This window comes from Haemaphysalis longicornis, unplaced genomic scaffold, assembly GCF_048455015.1.
Source record: "Haemaphysalis longicornis isolate Haplotype H1 unplaced genomic scaffold, Haemaphysalis longicornis Haplotype H1 scaffold_4, whole genome shotgun sequence".
NCBI classification, from domain to species: Eukaryota; Metazoa; Arthropoda; class Arachnida; order Ixodida; family Ixodidae; genus Haemaphysalis; species Haemaphysalis longicornis.
Genome location: NW_027526361.1, coordinates 69,976,440 through 69,997,760, shown reverse-complemented (window position 1 = coordinate 69,997,760; position 21,321 = coordinate 69,976,440). Strand labels below are relative to the sequence as shown.

General features: G+C 45.9%; 1 long non-coding RNA gene across 1 annotated transcript; it reads right to left on the bottom strand.

Annotated features, from left to right (window-relative positions):
- Positions 1-10,981: 10,981 nt before the first annotated feature.
- Positions 10,982-17,790, bottom strand: LOC144178890 (uncharacterized). Its single transcript, XR_013324086.1, has 3 exons — positions 17,153-17,790; positions 15,443-15,712; positions 10,982-12,558 (listed from the first exon to the last, which is right to left on the bottom strand). It is a non-coding gene; the product is annotated as an uncharacterized LOC144178890 (long non-coding RNA).
- Positions 17,791-21,321: the final 3,531 nt, after the last annotated feature.

Here is a 21,321-nt window from a genome sequence, read left to right as displayed (position 1 = left end):
AGGTGGAAAGTAGCCTCATTGTTTCCAATAAATGGATTGTTTTGCGTATAGTAACAACATAGTTCATATTGTGTTGGTTTCCGCACGCGGGGACGGGGGGTTGTCCCGCGTATTGCGAACTCGTAACAAACAACTTGTTATCGGCGGGTTTCGCTAAATCGAACTATTGGATATATCGAAATAATTGCGGCACATATTACAGTTCACTATAACCGGGTTTCACTATATATATATATATATATATATATATATATATATATATATATATATATATATATATATATATATATATACATATTCTCTCTCTAAATGCTAAATGCCATAACAGGGATGACCCTATCACAAGCGGGACAGTCTTTTTAGAGGTCGTTCCGTCGCGTCGGGCGGTTTTGAATTAATGCAAATTAAAAAAAAAAAGCTTGTTAAGGTTCGGTCATATTAGGTTAGGTTGGGTTGAAATTAGCTTGCGATTGGGTTTAGGTTAGGTGAGGTTGGGTGTAGGTTTGCTAAGCTTATGTTACATTACCTTAATATAGTTTTCTTGGGGGGCATGTGACGGATCTATACCTGCAAACATACTCTTTCATCGAAAGCAGTGAAGGAGGACAAAAGATGGAGAAAAATAGAAAAAAAAAGAAGGAAGCTCCCACTAATGCGTAAGATGTGAAGGTAGCGAAGCTGTACGCAACCTTCACGACCATCACGGCGGTTTAAGCTCACGATTGCAGCCGATTTTCACCTTCTTCGCTGCCGCAGCAACCTTTAGACCACATTCGTTGCTATAACGGCGAAGAAGAAGCAAATAGGCTTCATATACAGTCGATAACGCCGTCTTGACTCCCCAACTGAATAAAGCAAAATTAACAAAATCCCAACACTGGAACCTGGAATAAAAACAGCCATGCTAAAATTTCTCTTTCATTTAGTACAAGGAAATTCACGACTCCACACATCGGCCTTCCCCGCTCCCTTATCATCGCGTTCCACGAGGCATCATTTTCCCGCTAAGTTCACTCATATTGCAGTGCGCACTAAAACTTTCAAGTATTCATTAATTTTTTGTAATGACAGAAGACGACCCAACATCGCAGAACATCATTCAAGGTGGTGTTCTTCAAGGTGCGGTGCCAAAGTAAACCCTTTTCAACATAGCTATAATAGGCCACTGCCTGTGTATCAATTTACGCCAATAAAATCTGTCTCTGGCCTTCGGTTGTCAATCGACCTCAGCTGCAAGCACGACTTCAAAAAGCGGCGAATGCGACGAGGGCATACCTCCGAAAGCAAGGACTGAGCATTCTGCTGACAAGTGCGCGGTGGTTGCATATACCCGCAAACCCATGTCCCGATATCTCATAGCTATCAATGGAAAGTCGGTATACCTTACTCCAGAAATCACAAATTTCTTGGCGTGGTCATCGACAGGGACATGTCATGGAGCGCACATCTGTCTTTTTAAGTGCGAATGCACGTTATAAGCGACCCCGAACCTTCCGCCGTCCGCATAGCAACAGCTGCGGGTGCGCGCGCTTTTCGTCTTCCTTAGCAACGGGGGGAGATGGGCGCGCGCTGCCTGGCCGCTGACATGGCACATACCCACGTGGGAGATTGATTTTAACTTTACCCCCCTCATAGCATCACCCCGTGCATTCGCACTTAACCATGTTCACCCGCGGGGAAATGCCTGGGAGTTTTATTATAGAAGAAGCTCGCCGCCATCGCCCACATTTTCAGATTTCTCGCCGGAAAGATGTGGGGCACATCGGTCAGGGGAATGCTGCCACTGTACCAGGCACTTTTCCTGGGAGTTTTGCGTTACAGCTTGCCAGCATATCCAGAACATGCTCCACTAACCTTCGGGCGATACAGAGCATCCAAGCGCAGGCTCTCCGCACATTTCTCGGTTTGCAGAGATGTGCGTCAGCAGTGGGAACAAATTCCGAACAATATACATTGCCCAAGACAATCCTATAATAACTTACGTGACCACAGGGACGATACGTCTACACATCAGGCTCCTCACGAGGCTACCATGTCATGAACTTGCGCAGCTTCCTCGAAGTGGGCCACGCTCTTCATTCGCAGCGATTGTCGCAGCGCACAGGACTGAAGTGCCACCGAGTTACACGCCTTCGGTCACACCGTTCTCCCCATTGTGATTCCTGGCAACCCCCGAGATTCGTCTCCATGTTCCGGGCCGGAAGAGGACCAGAAGAGGGCATCATTTCACAAGTAAAAAGGGCAAAACATGTAGCTGCCAATGATGACAAGTATAGGACGAGGACGAAGCATAGTGCGGACATCCGCTCAGAAGTGACTGCTGGATCAAATGCCCCCAGTATTTACTTCAGTTTTCAAGAAGGCTAAGATGAGTTTTTCCGCTGCATTTGTTTATTGGAGCGAAGTGGGCTGACTGTCGTCTTTAGGGACAAAATGAAGATCGCAATCACTGGCTGTTTCAAGCATCAAAGTGTTTACACGCCCTACGACTTCCCAGTTGTAGTGTATTGTTCATGTTACACACTTTAGTTTGTTCGAACTTTCATTAATTTAAAATGAAATGGCGTCCCCTCGCGGTTCGAATTAACCAGCTTTTGCTCTATAGGCATTTGTCAGGTTTTAAAAGCTCTACAGAACCTTTTTAATATTTCGCATAAAAGTTTGGAACAATTAACACTTTATTTTATATAGCTGACGCTTCACGCAGCTGGAGTTCAATTTTAGTTCCGGTAGGGAAACCAGGTACAGATCCTTTGGTACGAGTGAAGCTTCACTATAATAGACATGCACCACAAAATTTCGCCTCATTTTATGTGGTTTGAGTTCAAGAGGTAGCTGACCCTTGGTGTGATTATTTCTTGTTCCTCGCTTAGCAACGTTTTAATAGCATTCGGTGGTGTAGCAGCATTAGCATGGTTCCCGGGCTTACGCTTTTAAATTACGGCGGAATCTGTTGATTCCCGTTGTGATTTCCGCCACTGTCGCCGTTGTTCTGCGTTCTTCGCATGGCGCAATGCCGGGCGATCAATTGATCGTACTGGCTTAATCATGTCTACATAAACTCCATCACGAGAACACACTACACATGCATACACAGATAAGACGCAGCCTCCTACTTTTCTTGCTGGCTCTGCATTCTTTTGCTCAGCAGGCACGCTGCTCTGCGCATGCCCAAGATGCCTGAGCGTTGCCTAGCAACGGAGACGCACCACCCTCTCTCTTGCCGGCTTAGTAATCTTTCGTTCAGATGTCTCCAAAGACTGGACGAGTCTTTCGCACCACCCTCGCACCAGACTGGACGAGAGACGCACCACCCTCTCTCTTGCCGGCTCAGTAATCTTTCGTTCAGATGTCTCCACAGACTGGACGAGTCTTTCGCTCATGACGCATCCAGCGCTCTGCACTAACAATTCCCCCGTGAAATTGGTAGCTCAAAAACTTTTCATTAGACCGTTAAACACGTGTCACAGAAAAGTGCGGAGTTTCGTATATCGATTCGGGACGCTTGTCAAAGTTCAAGGCAACGTATATGTGCACAGTCGTCGCAAGACGAGATAAAGATACAGTAATTTCTCTTTCAACAATAATTTGCGGAAGTGTACCTTTCAGCTCTGGGCAGACAGCCGTGGTATTACTTCGTGGCTTTCTGGGTAGAGGAGGTACGCGGCCTCGTGCGAAGTTTTTTCTCTTTATTCGCCCACACCGGCGATTTGGCGACATGGGGTTACATCGGCCCTTCCACATCGACTCCTTCTTGCCAACCTTCGGCGGCTTCCAACTTGAATATGGGACGGCGTTTCGTCACAAAGCAAACAGGCCCTTCGCGTGCCTCCATTAACTCTTCCTCTGTCACTCATCACTATTCCGCCGGGGCTGTGTGTCTGCTACCGCCTGCGTCCTGGCTACGGGGAAAAGGCGGCGCTGATCTGAATATTCAAATCGCGCTGCTGTTGCCTACGATGCCCCCGGAACGTAACGCCCCTTTCAGTCGTGCCGAAAGGGGCGGGAATGCGTTTTCTTCATTTTTCCTTTCCTTCTGCCTCTGTTCCTTTGTTTCTTATTTTCTTTGCACGTCCCAAGCTTTAGATGAGTCATGGCTGCACTAATGCCTGGAACGCACAGCAAGCGCCGTTTGTCTTCCCTAGTCGAAACTTCCCAACAAGCACAAGCCGTGCAGCGCTGCAGGCGATATGGACGATATCACGTTTGAAAACTTCCTTATTTCTGTTGCTGGCATCAGCTATGGCCTGCGAAACGAAGGATATGTCGTACCTATATTAAACTGTATATATTAACTTGTACGTCCCGTGGTATAAAGGAGTCAGCTAGTATTGTTGGTGTTTACCTATAAGCATTCATAAAGACTGACTAAACTTCGAAGTTTGAACATAAGTTTTTGCGTGTATATTGTTTCTGCGGATGTATATCGGAGTGGCCGAGAGAGGCGACTATTTGTGAAGGGACGGGTCTTCACCCAGGGAAAAATAACAATGCTCTCTCAATTACACTCAAGTCCGCATGGGAAAAATTAAATGAAGAAAACAAGCCCGTAAAACTAAAGGGTGCTTTCGGATGACCAGAGTCTCAGGCCCGTTTTCCTGTTCTTGCATCGAGTAGATTACTGACGAGATCTTGCGAGATAACAGACGCTAAACTTCCGCATGTATTTGTGAATAAATATTAGATTAGTGTCCTTCCCTCTCTTGTTGTTGTCGTTGTTGTCCGCCATCCGCACCCCCACTGCGCATGCCTAACCAGGCACCGCTGATGATGATTGTGGCAGGATGCCCCTAGGGATTGGTCAACCACAGAATTCATCACGAGATAGCTTCGCGTCCAACCACCGTCGTCATCTTTCCGAAGGGGAACCACTGAAGAAGAAGAAGGAGAAGAAGACAAAGCTCCGAAGAAGAGGGCGTGTACGTTGCTCTCAGCTGGTGCACCAACGTCAACAACCTTTACCTCATCAACGCTGACGGAGACTACCGATTCTACCACAGAGACGACAACATCGACAAGAACATGATGGACGAGTTTCGGCGCCTCGAGAACTACCGCCTACTCACCGTCACACAACAGTACTTGCGTGCCTTTGTCACCGGTGTGGACCCGGACGCGGAATTCACTCTGGCGCTACTAAACACCAGATCACTCAACATAACGGCAACACAATGGAACCATACGGAACCCCCATGATGCTTCGCATCCTCATCAGGGTTCCGCACTGGAAGATGGTGTAATTTTGTTTTATTCTTGCACGTGTATGTGTTGTGGGTAAGTTTCATACTCACACTATCGCAGTCAACTACGTCTGTGTGCAGGGTTACATAGGTGACTTCATTAACTGAGTTCGTGCGGGTTCACCCCTCCCCCCCCCCCTCCCCACACACACGGATACACACACCACCACCCTGAAATAAGGTTTCAGCTCAAGTTGTCCCGGATGCACGAGAGTGCATCGTTCTGGCAGAAAAGCTTCCATACTCGTAAAATTTTGCAATGGATACGCGAAAGTTGTTACGCAAGAAGAGTTCTGTAGGAGCTCCGCGGGTTTAAAAGTTCTATAATTTATCAATTATGAGACTCGAAATATAGGAAATGGAGAACTCTCAGAACTTTCAGGCAGAACTCTCAGAGGTCTGGGCAGATGCACTAACGTGCGCTGTTGTGCGGTGCGTAGTACAATGTCAACAAATTAAGGAAGATACTGTCATTGGAAATGTCATAGTCGCGTAAACACGAAAACACGCTGCACGGCAGGGGTAGTCCAAAAAGTTTTTACAGAAATTAACTGTGAGGGTAAAGGACTCCGTGACAGGGATTTTGAACACAAACACAAGGGGACTGTTGAGGCCGACAAGTCAGAGTCTCGCCCTTTTTCTCTCAAAAATCTCACCGCTCAACCGCTTTAATTGAGCTCGATATAAAATTTAGACCGTGTCCACGTAGCATATCGGCAACGCTTTTACTAAACATTACGCCCACCGACATGGCAAACACTTTCGCTACAGTACATTAGGTTATTACTTTCATTGAAAAGAAAAAGCGCTACCTCAAACAGCACACAGAATAATGAACCATTTCACCAGGTGAAAGTGGATGACCAGCGACGCTGTTTAGCGCACGACACAGACATGACAATTTTGATCACAGGTACCAACTCATTTATTGTGAACTAATTATGACAACTAAATCAAACACGGTGTAAAATAGTGTCGTCCTAGCGACCGATTGTCCTATCAGTGTTTTGGGAAAATGTACATAAAACAAGTGTTGCAGCTGCTTCCTTATGAGCATTCACGACAAAGTTGGCTTCTCCACAAGGTGACTCGGCAGAATACAAATAAATGCACGGAACCCCGGATATACACAGCTTTGCTCTAAACCCTGACAGTGGCGGAGTGGCTAGGGCGGTCTGCTGCTGAGATCAAGGACGTGGGTGCGATCCCAGCCACAGAAGCAGTTTTTATGATAAAAGCGAGGAACGAAAAAAGCAATGTGCCGAGGTTTCGGCAAGTGAAGCCCCAAATTTTCAATATATCTTAAGCTTCGCTGCACAACAGTTTCAAGAGTGTGGTAAGGTCTTGAATACCCCCCCCCCCCCCTGAAAAAGGAGCAGCTATTATGATTGATTCTTTGTAGGGTTGAACGCGCCGACGCAGCGCAGGCGATGAGGCGCGCCGTAGTGGAGGGCTCCGGATTAATTTTGACCATCTGGGGATCTTTAACGTGCGCGGAAATCTCGAACACACGGGCGTTTTTGCTTTTCGCCTCCATCAGAAAAGCGGCCGCCGCGGCCGGGAAGCGAGCCCGTGTCCGGTGTTCTCAGTAGCACAACGCCTTAGCCACTCAGCCACCGCGGCAGGGGAGCAGCGATTATGACGAACGAGTAAGTTGGCACGTCAGTATTGCCACCCATGCAGGTTGGCGATTTTCTTCACGTTCTCGCCTCCAGCTTATCTCTTTACATGGCTCGCAACAAACGAAAATGTGTACGAGGGAGGTGGGAACAAAAGCGTCGTAGGCGCATAACACGCGGGTGCTTGTCCAGGTTTACCGAGCCAAGTTTTCCTCTTCCTCGCGGGCGCACATCTCCCGCGAGGGCACCGGCGGGGTCTTTGTGCAGACACACGCAGCGGACGACAAAGGTGCCGTTAATGGCCGCCCAACGTATAAAGCACGCGCGCGCGGTGTATAATCAGCCGACTTATTACGCAGCCTCCACTTTTCTTTCCGTCGTCCACGCGCCCAGCGCGCGCGCACTTGTCTCCGCGCTCGTGTTTGTACGGGAGCACTGTCGCCACGCGTCGCGATCGCCCGGTACTTAGGCTTCGTCGTCAGACGGTTGCCATCTCATTGCGTTTTCCTTTTAAAGAACATACGTAGTCTTCCTTGAAATGCGTCAACGCGAAAACTTTGGTCCGTCCGTCCGTCCGTCCGCCCGTCCGTCCGTCCGTCCGTCCGTCCGTCCGCGTCCGTCCGTCCGTCCGTCCGTCCGTCCGTCCGTCCGTCCGTCCGTCCGTCCGTCCGTCCGTCCGTCCGTCCGTCCGTCCGTCCGTCCGTCCGTCCGTCCGTCCGTCCGTCCGTCCGTCCGTCCGTCCGTCTGTCTGTCTGTCTGTCTGTCTGTCTGTCTGTCTGTCTGTCTGTCTGTCTGTCTGTCTGTCTGTCTGTCTGTCTGTCTGTCTGTCTGTCTGTCTGTCTGTCCGTCCGTCCGTCCGTCCGTCCGTCCGTCCGTCCGTCCGTCCGTCCGTCCGTCCGTCCGTCCGTCCGTCCGTCCGTCCGTCCGTCCGTCCGTCCGTCCGTCCGTCTGTCTGTCTGTCTGTCTGTCTGTCTGTCTGTCTGTCTGTCTGTCTGTCTGTCTGTCTGTCTGTCTGTCTGTCCGTCCGTCCGTCCGTCCGTCCGTCCGTCCGTCCGTCTGTCTGTCTGTCTGTCTGTCTGTCTGTCTGTCTGTCTGTCTGTCTGTCTGTCCGTCCGTCCGTCCGTCTGTCTGTCTGTCTGTCTGTCCGTCTGTCTATCTGTCTGTCTGTCTGTCTGTCTGTCTTTTCTACTGCTCGATTCAGACGCCGAGCCAAAGGGGAAGAATGCTTGAACACGAGCTGGTATATGTGCAGGACCGTTTCAATCTGCTGAAACTGCTGGCATGGCTCATACATGTCAACAAGCTACTAAGCACAAAGAAAACCTCTACCATATTTGAGGCAAAATATACTAAGTGCATAACCGAGAGTAGCAGCGCTCTTTTATATAGGAATGCACGTTGGACGACGGACTTGTTTTTTGTGGCCGCAAAAGAAAAGAAACAACTTTTAAGGATGGTGTCGTTAGATGAAGCAAGTACTGAAACAAGATGTCAGCTTGAACTGTTTCAAGCAGAACAACAACAAAAAAAAATTGTAAAGCTTGCACTAAATTGCGCAAGGCTGGAACCATGGCGAAGCTGGAGGAATTCTTTCTATGTAAGCACTAACGGACACACCACTAGGCGTTGCATTTGCTTTGAAATTGTTTATTTGCATGTTCCGTCGTCGCTTTTCACGGTGGTAGTAGTAGTTATCGTCATATCCATCTCTATCGTCGTCTTCCTCATGCATGACCGAAGGGCCCGTATTGTTTTGTCCGCATGCTTTCGCATTTCGCTCAAAGTGGGCCGCGTCAGCACGCGCTGGAACCGGCGACTTCGCGAACCTGTGCGTCTGAGCGCGAGCTGTCTTGTGCTCCCCCCCCCCCCCTTCCCCCCTTCCCCCCTTGAGGGGCGGACGCATGTAAACTGTTTTCTTGGTGTTTTGTTTTTGGGAAAACCATGCACAAGCCTAGAAAACGCCAGGAGCTGCTTGTAGAGCGCATGCTGACTGCGCGGTACGCGGTGGGAGTAACTATGAATCAGTTTTTTGATTACGCCGCACACCGCACACATTACAACCAGCAACAATAGCTTCGCTGCACACTAAAAATTTTTACGCCCAAAAGGGTGCTTCAGCTTGTCGCCGCAGGAGCACCCTAAAAACTGAATATTTTACGCCCTTTAGGGTGCTTGGATTTTGTCGCCGCAGGAGCACCCTCTGTGAAGCACCCCAGAAGACAGGTGCCTTATAAACACCCTTGTCCGCCTAAAAGTATCCTAGGGTGCTACTTAGCACCCCAATCTGTAGGAGCATCTTCTGCAAAAGCACCCACCTAAAGGGGTACAAAACGGGTGCGTCATCCTCGGTTCACAGGTGCAGCAGGTGTGAGACCACATATTGCACAATATCACACACGATTATGGTATGAAACATTCGTGCTTTCCAAGCTCGGTTCTGTGAGACATTCCATTGAAGCTCAACATCAGCTGATAATTTCCTTGAACTTGTGTCACCGATTGTTAAAACATCAATTTAAAAAGTCAGGAGCCACATCTCAGTACAGTTATAACTTTAGAGGTAGTTGATTACCCAAAACTTCGTAAAAAACCAATTATATGTTCACTTTGCCGAACTGCAGTACACATCCTTCGAGATTCACTGCAGAGCCTAACCATGCTGTGCAGTGAAAGCAATTAGGTGTGCAACACTTCAACCACACAAAACTTCCTTGAACCTTAAAACCCTTGGCTTCTTAGTATTGCATCAAACTTCCAATCAAGGTAGCTACCTGCAATGTTTAGTGCCTTATTCTTGAGCTGAGCAGGAAGGTTCAATATCAAGGAAGACCAAATGCAAAATGTATAGTTTCCTCCGTAATGCGGCTCATAATATAGTTCCCTCCGTACTGCGGCTCATAATCTACTTATAAAAGTTGGGTACCCAAGCCATTTATTTTCGTTTGCATTATTGTTTTTGCTTTACGGAAAAATATTCATATGGTACAGCACTTGCAAGGTTTGGTGGTATTTGGAGTTTTATAAACATACCTTTAGACTAAATGACCCCACATAGCAATAACAAGAACTGCAAACATCACAGAACAATGCATACAAGTTCCCTGGTGAAGCCCATGGTTGAAATGTAATGCCATTGTTCAGAAAACATTATTTTATCATGAGGCTAGCTTGTACATGGTGCCTTGCATTATGTCCCTGCCGGTGGATGTGGGGTCATTTGTCACTGTTGCAAATGAAAAGCCAACAGCCAGGGCCCATTAGTTTTGGCTAGTATTACGAGGTGCCTCACGGTAAGCATTCTACGTCGATAGACTTTTTTAGAGTTGACTAGAACTGAAATCAGCAAAAGATTCTCTACAAAACATTCATTCTATCCGCAGCTTTAGGGTTTGCTAATTTCCATAGTTGGGTTTCTTCTGCCTTTCTTAACAACATTTTTCTTTTGATAAGAAGGTGCACAACCAAAAGCAAAAAGCTTTTCTGTAAACCTTTGGTAGCTATATAATTGTTACAAAATATTTTACTCTAAATATGGCAGCTTAAACTGAGAATATTTGCATTTAAAAACATTAAAATAAGTTTAAATTGATCATAAATTTTTAGCTGTTTTTACGCAAAACTGTACATGGGATATGAAGTGCACCACAAGGAGGGCTTTGGATTAGCTTTAGCAAATTTGGGACATTTAAGGTGCACTGAAATCTCTACACATGCGCTTTTTCACTTTCTGTATCCACCAGGAAAATGGCTGCCAATTTAGACAGCGATTCTAAATAGTAGTTGACGTGCATTTTAAAATAATCACAAACATTATAGCCACAAAATTAATTTTTACAAGTTGTAGACATTGCCCGTTACACCAGACATTGGACTACACTGCCAAGAGCTTTGACATCTACAATGACGTCTACAAAGCAGGCTTATACTGGTAGAATGTTTCATACCATAATTACTGTGTGTTCAGAGCTCACGTGTGAAGTATGGATACTGCTGCTTCAGCAAGAACCGAGGATGAGCACCCTTCCTGGTTCTGAAAAAAAATAACAGAGGAAATGCCTTAAGCAGGATTCTGAAACGGGGTTGAATGAAACAAGAATGAACAAGAAATTCTTTCAAAACATGTAAAGCAATGCAAACAAATATTTATTTCAACTTATTTCTACAAAAGACCACCTCATGAAGACTGGTGGTGGGGTATTGGCTCAAAAAAAAAGCAGAGAGCACTTATACAAATGCTACAGGGAGCTTTCGCAGCCAACAATTGTTTGAACACACCTAAACTAATCACTGTTCAACAAACTCATAAAAAATGTTTGAATGCATAAAAAACCAGTGGTAAACACAGGAAACAGTTAAAACAGAATGACGGCACAAGTTTGTCCCGTCGTTCTCTTCTGTGTCCTGGGTTTTCCTATGGTTTTTCATCCATTCAAACATGTACCAGCTAGCCCAGTCCAACACCTTGGTATCATAAAAATATGGATAGTCAATCCTTACACAAAGTTGAAAAAAAAGAAAGTATAAAGTAGGTGACAAAATTAAAACGACAGCAAATTGGTTGGCTTTTAATTTTAAATGATAATATAAAAAATAATGGCATGAATGAAAGTGAGCAGCACGCGAAGTACCTTGTTGCTAGCCCGACATTCCACTTTGAAGCAAAATGTCCGCTTTCAACACTACATAGGCTAAACATGCAATGAGGCATTCCTTTAGGCACACAAAATATACCATAATTGTTAAAAAAGCTACGAATCAGTTGAAAAAACCTGACCACGACAAATTGGAATTAGTGACTAGATACAGTTTCAGAAATACACAGCGACATCATATAAAAATATATGGTTCCCATACAAAGATTGATCATAACAAAAATTCAGGACATTTATCAGACTAGCATCAATGTGCAAAGCAGCTTAATGAAGGAAGACGGTCTTCACTAAAAACATGTTAATATTGGGAGCTCATGTGCTTCCCTGCAAGTTGGGTGTGTAAACCCACTGACATCCTAACTAACCCGCCTGAATCATCACTTGATAGACATTGAGGAATTTTACGAATTCGTTTATTGTAGCCAGCTGTCTAGTTTATTTCCCTATTTTTCTTGGCATTTCGTGTCTAATTCTAAATTTGGTGACTAGATAGCTTTTACTATGGTCATGCACTGGTGACAACGAATATTTGATTTTACTTTAAAAAAATTTCAGTTTTGTTTTATTGCTCACCAGCCAACGATCTGAAATATCAGAGGTGCTTAAAACGTATGTTGGCATTTCCTTCCTGCAGTGTAGTACCAATAATCATGACTTTTACCATAATTTGTTCACAAATCGTAATATGTGGAAAGTATTCAGCTTAATGAAAATGTCATTTCAGAAGCATGCACAATCAACAAGGCCTCAATGACTCTCATGACGTGGTCGACTTGTTTCTGTCACAAATAACCTGAGTGCAGACACATTCCACCGAAGACGAAGGTAACATGCCCTCTTGGGTGATGAATATTTAAAAAGCCTTACGAGTAAATTTGCTGCTGAGCACGTGAAATTGTGGCATTAAAACAAAAGATCCCTCTGCGGCATCTTTCACTTGGAGGAGCACTTGACCACAAACTTTGAGAAGCTGGAAAATGCTCCATGAACCGCTCCAGCCAGCAGAAACGATGCAGGACACAAGTTGGTAGGCGGACCGTTGGCATCCTGCGATTGTGAAGATATTTCTGTTTAGTAGATGCTCTTCTTTTTGTACCACTGTTTATTTCACCTTTAACAAGCAGCTGAACTCCTTAACGTTCGCATAATAAAATGCTGCAATGCGGAACAGTTAGCAGGGTTACCTCAATTTTGCTTTTCTACGAATTAACACAATGTAGGTAATCTGCACACAACTACAATCAAAGTACAATTTTCACCTACTTCACTGCTAACATCAGCGTTTGACTGCTCAAGCACAAATACAGGTTAGACCTGTGAGCAATCTGCTAAACGTATCCCCACAAACTGAACAATCAGGCATCAGAAATCGGCAAGGAAGGAGGTGTCACGTTTAAATGGCACTTTTTTTGTTCAAAACATAAACAACACCTGGAAGCTTGAAGCGTGAGAGGGGGTCTTTCACGCTGACAATGTCAGAACATAGCTTGCTAGTGGGCACCTGCACGATGTGCACAATGTGTTTCTTGAAAATGCGTGCGAAAGTTTGATTGATGTGTAGGACGAGAATTGCAGCACGTTTTGACACAGGCCTTGTGGACGCTTCTGCCTGCTAATGTCAATGTGGATTCTTGCTAGTCGCCCTCTTCGCTTCTTTCTGAATATAATGCTTTAGGCATTATATTCAGGACAACGACTGCATCAAAACGTGCAGCAATTACCTACGTCCCACACATCGGTGAAACTCTCGCACACATTTTCAAGACACGCAGTGCATACATTGTGCATGTGCCCACTAGCAAGCTGCGCTCTGACATTGTCAGCGTGAGAGACCCCCTCTCACGCTCCAAGCTTCCGGGTATTGTTTATTAGATTCCATGCGCTGAATGCAAATCAGTGTACATTGGCGAAACGGGCAATCTGCACAGAAGATTAATGCAGCGCTGGAACGAAGTGAACAAGGGCCATGCAAAAACAAGTCCACTGGCAGAGCACCGTGAGAGGACGGGACACGTGGTCGACTGGAACAAGACAAAATTACTGACAACTGAGTGCAATCTATCTTCTCGATTACTGCTCGAGTCCCTCATTGTTCAGACGACGCCCAACATTATCAACATAATGGATGGCAATCTGCACCATATCTATGCAAACTCATTGCGCCGCGTAATGCCCAATATATAGCTTCGTTTTCCACGACACATGCTCACCGTGAACAAGCAACAAACCGTTAAATGGCTTTCTTGACTTGGTCAGTGACCTACGTTTCATCACTGCAATAATGCTTCTACCTGCCTACACGGCATTCCGTCAAACACTGGACTACACCACATGAGCCATTGGCGTTCTTAACCTGCACCAGAGTATATAACCTTTCACTACTGCTATGAGATAGACCCATAAACGCACTTCAATATGGCCTTTATATTTAGCTCTTGGAAACATTATGTATAATTTTACCTTTAAGTTGCAGCTGCTACAGCAGCTGGTACTATACCAAAAACATGAAAAAAAAAACGGTGGTTTAACACGCCAAAGCTACACTTGGGATATGGGGAGCACTGTAGGGGAAGGCTTCGCATTAATTTTGACCATCTGGGTATTTTTGTGCGCATCGAAATCTCCAAACACGGGCGTCTTTACGTGTTGCCTCCATCTGAAAAGCGGCTACACCAAGCGGTATCTAACCGACATTCGCCTCCACAGCACACCACCCTAGCCACGGCAGTGGGTTAAACATATGAAATAAAGCGAGTTTTGGAGTGCAAATGAAAATATTAATCACACGTCTTATTTTCCCAATCGATGTACCTTTTGAAATCCACCATGCAATCCCCCCTCCCCTACCGGCCTACCAAAACACCTTTGTCTCAAGAGGTAATCAGGCTGTTGTTAATGAAGTAAGTATTTACAATCCGAGACTTGCCACCGTTAAAGTCATGCACTTTGTTTTAGAGATAAGCGACATTAGCCATTTGCAGCACCAGGAGTTAATTGTGCTAAGATCAGATTGAAAGCATTGACGGTAGTAGTTGAAAGAAATTGTGTGATAAATTACAACATCATCTGCAAATAGACTTACATGGGAGGATATGCAACATGGAAGATAGACCAAGCAACCTGCCTGGGGGGACAACAAAGTGGCACGAGCAAAAGAAGTATACAGTTATTAGAAGTAAACTGCATTTGAGAAGAATGAAAATCTTTTGCTCAAGTGAGGACATTAGGGTGAAGTTTGAGAAGTAGTCTGTGGTGTGCAATGCGATTGAATGCTTTAGAAAAATCGAGAAAAACTACCGCAGTTTGTAAGCCTGTGTCAATGGATCAATGTAGATCGTGAACAAATCCTGAAAGTTGTGTTTCTCAAGTAACCCTTGTGAAAACCGTGGTGATACTCGAATGTGATATTGTGATTTTATAAATAATTAGCGACCTGAGAGTGGATGAAATGTTTCCTGACCTTGCATATGGTGCTTGTTAGGGAAATTTAATGGTGAAGTACCGTCTCCTGATTTAAAGACTGGTGCTACCTCGACTATCTTCCAACCATTGAGATTAGTGCCTGTCATGAGAGACTGCGAAAAAAGCGCTGTCAGAATTCTACAGACTGCGGGATGTACTTTTCGGTATAGTATGATTATTACCAGTATGATCTGAAGTAGACCAGTTTGTATTGCAAGTTTAAAACCATATCGAAAGATCCTAAATGTTTGCTTGGCTTGATTACATACGAATACTTGCTTCAAAGTCAGTTCAATTTCTCTTCTTGCCCTTTAGTCGTCAGCCCCAGATTCTCTTCAATATCTCTGCTAAGCAATGACACGCTCCATACGCACAGCACTGCTTCATGAAAATGTTTCAAATAATCAGAGGCCACAGCACTGCTAACAGGTATACATCATGGCAAGTTCCACAACATGCAATAACTAACCTGAAAATACATAATCGGTGGGTGCACCGATATGGCAGCAGTGCCTGGACCGATGTGTCGAGCAAATGCGCTGACTTCTGAACGGGTGGTCCAAGCAGCCAGATGATGGATGAATGACCATTCCTGGCGGCAAAGCGTACGGAGCACCAACGAAAGGCCAGGCAGTACTTGGGTACAGCAGGTGCAGTGTCGGTTGGCCAAGGGAGGCCCTGGCAAAGCCTTTGAAACTGGACTGGAAGGCAGCTGACCCAGGACAGCCAGCAGCAGCACCTGCAGGTGCATAATCTGTGAGTGTGCTGACACTTGTTGAAATACAAGAAGAGCACACACAAAGCACGAATGCTTACATCAAGTAGATTTTTAATCGTTTAAAGACAGTAACCTGCAAAGCTAGCTACTGAGCTAATTTGCATGGAACGCATGCTAGCAGCTCATCTGTATCCCTTGCTTTCAATCGGAACTGGTGTGTGATAGTTGAGGCTCCTCCATTTCAATGTCTGACTTGTATCTGCACGTTCAATTCTCCAATATAAATCGAGTTGAGTGAGTGCCTACAGCTTTTTTGTTAGTCTCTGTATGGCCTGCGGTTTTGCGAAAATGAGAACTTGCGAATTGGCTCAATTTTCTGCACTAATTTAAACAATACATATGCCTCTGATATCAAGCCCCAGACTTCACGAGAGCTACTCTGACAGAATCGGCAGGCGCCTCGTAGGCGTTGTGAAATCTCCCCCACTACCCCGAGACTATGCTAACTCCCTGCGAGGCCACATGCGCGCATTTCACCTTCAATTTGCACGTATGTGAATTCTATACCTCTATGAACTCTCAGACGGGCGTCGTCATATTCGTGCCGGACTCGTGAAACTCGGCAACGTAAATTACCGCACTCGCTCGCTGGCACGCGGCCCGAACTCTCTCACCGTTTCCGGCCCTTGCATACTAATTTCTCCACCTTGCACTTTGTAAATTCTCATGTTTAACTACACCTCGTGCGCCCTCATCTCTTGCCTGCTTTTCTTCCAGCACAACTCCGTCAGCACCCGGTCGACGCGTACGCTGTCGGGGCGCGTTGGCGAGCGAGTACGGCAATTTCGCTGTTGTCGAGCTTCACGAGAACAGCACACATATCGCGGCCCGAAGACCGCGAGGCGTACGGTCGCCGGTCTCGCGAGCGCAATAGCTGCGAAGCGCACTGCACGGAATTCGTGAAGGGGGGGGGGGGGGGGGGGGGGGGGGGGGGAGAGATTTCACAACACCTACGAGACGCCAGCCATGGAATCACGTGTACGCGTTTTCACATGCACTTCCAGGGAACCTCCTGTTCATGTTATTTCTTGGTATACCGCGGGTATTCACGAGGGAGGACTAATCACAGCGTTGTGCCACTCACGCGAAATTGCGACTGCGATCTGCAACCGCAAAGGCACTGTTTGAGAGACACATAAACAAACGCCCCGGTGTTAAAGAGCCTTGCGTGATGTGAAATTATTAGCAGCCGTGTACCATAGCGCGAGCATCGTAGCCAAGGTCTAGCTTCAGCGTAAATTGATGCTGACTTCTGCGGAAACGGTGGACTGGGCGCCAAACAAGTATACTAACTCACGTAGGCTCTCAGAGCAAACGAGATGGGGGTCTAGCGAATTACTGACCCATAAACACCAGAACTCATTCCAACCAAATACAGAATAATAAAAAATGCGTACTTACCCGAGCAAAAACGATGTTTCCAACGTAAAATTCTCCTTCACTGTCGTCTTCATCTCGCGGACACACGAACACGCTTTGTTCTGATGCAATGTCATCCACTTTTGACGCGCAGTATTTTATCCGGCGATGATCGTTCTTCCGGGGTCCCCATGTTCAACACACGCGTAGGTTAGAAGGGTAGACATCACCCATAAAGCTTCTATAACTATGATTTAAGCTTGAAATAGATAAAACAGATTAAATCACGCCACCAACCACTCGGCACAAAACGCCATGAAAAAACACACACAAAAGTGAGAGATAGTTGCCAGACTTCAAATGCAGCACCTCTATGTTTGACGAAAATTGTGTTACTACTGTAATGTTGGTAATTATCTTTCTGCTTTCAAAGTCTGAAATGTGTTTATAACTTAAATTTAAGGTTTTTAAACACAAAAAGTGAATACACATAAAGTAATTGACATATATACTGATATTGTAAAGAGGTTTGACGTTTGTTTTGGTTTTGTTTTCACGGCGGGCTTCTCAAGAGAGAACGTGCGAGAAAACGAGCTACTTTGGGTTTAGGAAGAGGGCGGTAAATGTCGGCGTGATAGAAAGCAAGGAACAGGTGCTTACCCTGGTCGTTAAAAAAGGAGCTAATGAAACCCTCACGTAAAAAAAAAAAAAGAAAAAAGAAAAAAAAACGTTCGACGAGGAATCGAACCATTGACCTACAAAACAGTAAACAGACGCGTTAACAAACAGCTATGTCGGCGGGCGTGTTCAAGGCGCCTAAAACAACTCTATACTTACGTAAGTTGTCAACGAATATTGTTGCTTGTGTCTAGTCATCGCCTCCTTTAACGATGGTCTAGTTTATGCTGCATTTTTGAAATTCTGGCTGTCCTAACGCTTGTTTCTCACGCACCGGTCTTGCAGACGAGGCCGCATTGCTAGCGCTGCAAGCGATTGAGCCAAAGCTCCATTATTTGACTCAAGCAAAGCTATCGCAGTCAACCCGACCTTTTCTGCGCAAGCCACGGCAGCCACGAAATAAATGGAATGTGCCGTTAGAATTATGGCGTTGATAACGCTTGTTTGACCGGCACCGCCTTGCAGACAAGCAACGTCGCTCTAATACTACAAGCGATGTCACTCCTGGCATGTCAGGCGCATCAAACCCATCGTGTAAAACGACTGCTAACGGTGCGAAAACCTCTGAGTTTGTAACAAGTGGGGATTTGCGGTGGCGGCGACGTAATAGGTACAGCAAGCAGGTAGGCAGAACAGCAGCGTAGGGTTACAACCTTTACCCGAAAAAAAAAACGGGCCTTCCGGGGGGGGAGGGGGGGGAGGGGGGATTGTGTTGAAAAAAGACGCCATGTTTTTTAACATGCAGTGCCATTTATTGTAGTGTTTTCTTAGAGAGAAATCAACATAACGTTTGTACTGAAAGTGATTGAGAGCTTGGTTAATCGCTCTGCATGTGCTTCACTGAAAAGTAACCGCAATTGCTGACCGCGGCGGTAGAATTTCGTTATTTTGTTCTTCCCTTAGGTCCCCCTCCATCTGAGGCAGCGCGCTCGCCCGCGTATTTTCTCTGCTCGCGTGTCTTTGCGCAGCTTGTCGTAAGTTGTCGACACGTATTTATCGTCTTAGTTGTTGAATTGACGCTTATAAAACGCCAAAACGGGCATAATCACGGCACAAAAGCCAAAAAACCGGCTGATGACGACTGGTTTTAGATATGGACCGGCAACCGGCCCGCTGTTTAAAAAACCGGTCGGGCCGGTCCAAAACCAGGAAGGTGGCAACCCTACGGAAGCGACGAGCGAAAATGATTTTACACGACCGCCCCCGTCGGCCTGCGCAAAAAAGGAAGATAGAACCCCTGCATACACGCCCTCGAAGAAAGCTGTACAGCCGATTCAGTTTGTTGTGGACGAAGAGCAACCGAGGCTGCAGCCACAAACGATTGCGCTTGCCGTGGTATGAGCCAAAGCATATCTTCACATAGTTATGTTATCGTCCGTCTGACTGTTACTTACTGAAGGGAAAATTCAGAACACAAACGTTGACGTCTAGCGTCTATGCCAGACATAGACGCTGCTGTTTAGGCCCTAAAAACCACCTTCAGGGCGTCTGTCGGTTCTGTCTGATGGCGCGCTCGCGCCGCTGATTACGAACGAGGCGTCTGTTGGCGTTGACTTATCGTGTTGGCGAGCCGGTAAACGCCATCACGGTTAAACTCCCTGTTGGAAGACTACGCTGTTGGGACGATAGAGTGCCGACAGAGCTTCTTATTGGCCCCACAAACGCCATCAAGGTTAAACTCCCTGTTGGAAGACTAGGCTATTGGAACGATAGAGTGCCGACAGAACTTCGTATTGGCCCCACAGGCGTGCTGTGAGCCCAACAAGAAAGTCTTGTTGGAATTTTTGCCCAGGGCATAATAATACGGGAACAAATTCTTAGGTAAATTCGATTTCGTTGAGGACACCGATGCCTCGCGTAAAAGTTTTATTTATAGGACTACAAGAGGCATTTTGTAGCCTTTCCTTCCCGTGCACCCAGACATCGAAACGAACCTTGTGATACACTCGAAGCAGTAGATTAGTGCAGAGTGGAATTTAAACATTCAGCACGTTTTGTTCAATTTACGAACAGCAATTTTAGAGCCTTTCCCCTGGTCTATGTGGAGAGTTCATATTTATTCTCTCAACGGGCGGTGAAATAGTGCAATGTGCGGTTTAAACATTCAGCCTGTTTTTGTGCAATTTTGCATGCTTGCATTCACACACCGTTCTTTTAGGCACCCTAACGATAAGGTGCCGTGGTAACACCCCAATCGAGAAGAAATACTTTTTAGCACCCCTGTAACGGTCGTAGCACCCTATGAAACTGTTGATTACACCCCTGAATTTCGGCACCCTCGAGGTGGGGTGCCCGAGCAATATTTGGGTGCTTGAAAGGTGCAAAAAGGGTGCAAAATGTTCAGTACACCCTCCTTGCACCTTAAAGGGTGTAAAAATGTTAAGATTTACACCCCTTAATATGTGGCACCCTCATGATTGGGTGCCGGAGCAATGTTTTAGTCCTTAAAAGGTGCAAACAGGGTGCAAAATGTTGAGTGCACCCTTTTAGCACCTTTAAGGGTGTTAAAAAGTTTAGTGTGTGCTAAAATAGCCAAAGATGCAGTTCTATTAGGAGTCACTCCACTCTGCGAAGGTGTACCCCAGTCAGCTGTATAAAATACATATCACACACACACGTGGTTAGAGAATGTACACATACTATTTTTATCATTTTGTAATGCCAATGCCTGTGGCTTTGTGTTTACTTAACAAAAATTGGCAGGACTACACTTTTATTCTATCAAACGAACATAGGGCTGTCGGACAGTTTTCCCCCGTATAAGCCCATTTACTGACACCAGTAAACCATAAAACTTCAAACTTCACTGTGAACTAGGTAACAGTTAAAAGTAAGTGAAACGCTTCGTAATGATGCAGTCGGCATAGCGCCCGATCGTCATATAATTTTTTCTGCAATAGTTTTGCCAAAACAAGAGTTACAGACGTATTCTGCAGCCGTATAGTTGCCCATGCATTGACTCACAGACGGGAATCCTGTAACGTTAAAAATTACGCGTGCGCTAACTAATTACGAGAAGTAAACGAAACTCGAAGTAATGATACAGTCATATTAGCGGCAGATTGCCATACAATGATTTTTTTTAGGGAGTGGAGGGGGAGTTTTGATAGCTCAAGAGCAACGGTCGTTTTCGACTGAGCATTGGCGGTAAAGTTGGCTTTGTCGCAAGGCGTTTTCGAACACGAGAATGAAAAATTTACGGAACCCAGCTTAGCTTTAAAGTACGCACGCTGTCCTCACAGCAGATGAAGCCCGAGCGGTACGAAGGCGGGAAAATTGAATTGAATTAAACAAATCTCTACAGCATTCATAATGGGAGGAGCGAAAGGGGAGAGAAGAGCGTGAGATGTGGGAGGGGTAGCGGGGAGAGGGTGTTACAAGGCAGAGGCGGCAGAAGACTCGATTTTCGACGAAATTTGCAGTGGAGCGAGCACATAGGCTGCCACTTTTTATTACAGAATGTGATGTCGGCTTCTAGCTATAGCTTCCGTGGTATTTCGTTCCTAGCAAGTTTCTCACGAACCGGAAGAAAT